Raw genomic sequence first — 1,386 nt, 5'->3', positions numbered from 1 at the left:
CAGTGAAATTTCTCAAACCACTTTGACAATGGAAGACTTTTTTTTCCAGAGTCTGAAGAGTATTCTTCACGGCTATGTAGGAAATGTTGGTTTCAATCCAGGAATGGTATAAAAATTTAAGTAAGGAAAAATCTCTAGGTTATACTTTGAGAAATCTTTATGGATTTTAATCAAAGCACTGGATGATGGATAGACCTTGGACTGGTAGGTAGAGTTAAGGCAAGGAGAGCTCATAATATGTGCAAGGTACACGGTAGACGATACTTAAAATGACTGAACCACCTAAAAATGGTAGACGATACCTAAAATGACTGGACCACTTAAAATGACTGGACCACTCTTCCTTTTCTGGTAAGCGGCCTGAGGTGACCTCTAAAAATGGTTTGCTATTCACATGACCCAGAAAACCCCACAAAATCATGCAAGTCAAGAGGTTCAAATCTTCGCGTTCACTTTACGAACACTCGTGAAACTGCCCAGGCCATTAAGGGTATGCATATCCGAAAAGCCACCAAGCATCTGAAGGATGTCACTTTAAAGAAGCAATGTGTGCCATTCCATCGTTACAATGGTGGAGCTGGTAGGTGTGCCCAAGCCAAACAGCGGGGCTGGACGCAGGGTCGGTGGCCCAAAAAGAGTGCTGAATTTTTACTGCACATGCTCAAAAATGCAGAGAGTAATGCTGAACTTAAGGGCTTAGATGTAGATTCTCTGGTCATTGAGCATATCCAGGAGAACAAAGCCCCCAAGATGTGGCACAGGACTTACAGAGCTCATGGTCAGATCAACCCATACATGAGCTCTCCCTGACACATTGAGATGATCCTTACTGAAAGACAACAGATTGTTCCTAAACCAGAAGAGGAGGTTGCCCAGAAGAAAAAGATATCCCAGAAGAAACTGAAGAAACAAAGATTTATGGCCTGGGAATAAATGCTTCAAAAAATAAATGCAAATAAAAGTAAAAAAAAAAAAGACTGGATCATCACAGGTCCTCAGGCAGAGTAGTGAGAAATAAAATTTGATAGGTGAATTGAGACCAAGAGTGGAGGATCTAAAAACCCGAACTGAAAACTTCATTCTTTATTAAGAAAGTGACATGGAAAAAGTCCTATTTTTAAGAAGCAACCTAGCCATGATAGTTCAGTGTAAACTGCACGTAAAGAAAAAAGTCTGGAATAAACTCAGAAGATAACAGGACCCAAACTCTCCCTGAAGAATGGATCAACATGACTGTAATGACAAAAAATGATACTTTACGTAAGAAAACATGCTAAAATTAGATAGAAATAAGGCAAAAGATGTAGAAAATTTTAATTTGCTTTTCAACAGCAGAATCAGTCTGGGGCACTGGAAAGGAGACCATCAATCATAAGGGCCAGAAAG

General features: G+C 39.8%; 1 pseudogene; it reads left to right on the top strand.

Moving 5' to 3' along the window:
* Positions 1-360: 360 nt before the first annotated feature.
* LOC137220851 (large ribosomal subunit protein uL22-like) lies at positions 361-975 on the top strand (annotated as a pseudogene).
* The last annotated feature ends 411 nt before the right edge of the window (positions 976-1,386 follow it).

This window comes from Pseudorca crassidens, chromosome 3 (assembly GCF_039906515.1).
Source record: "Pseudorca crassidens isolate mPseCra1 chromosome 3, mPseCra1.hap1, whole genome shotgun sequence".
Classification (NCBI taxonomy): Eukaryota; Metazoa; Chordata; class Mammalia; order Artiodactyla; family Delphinidae; genus Pseudorca; species Pseudorca crassidens.
This window is presented reverse-complemented; position numbering and strand designations above follow the sequence as displayed.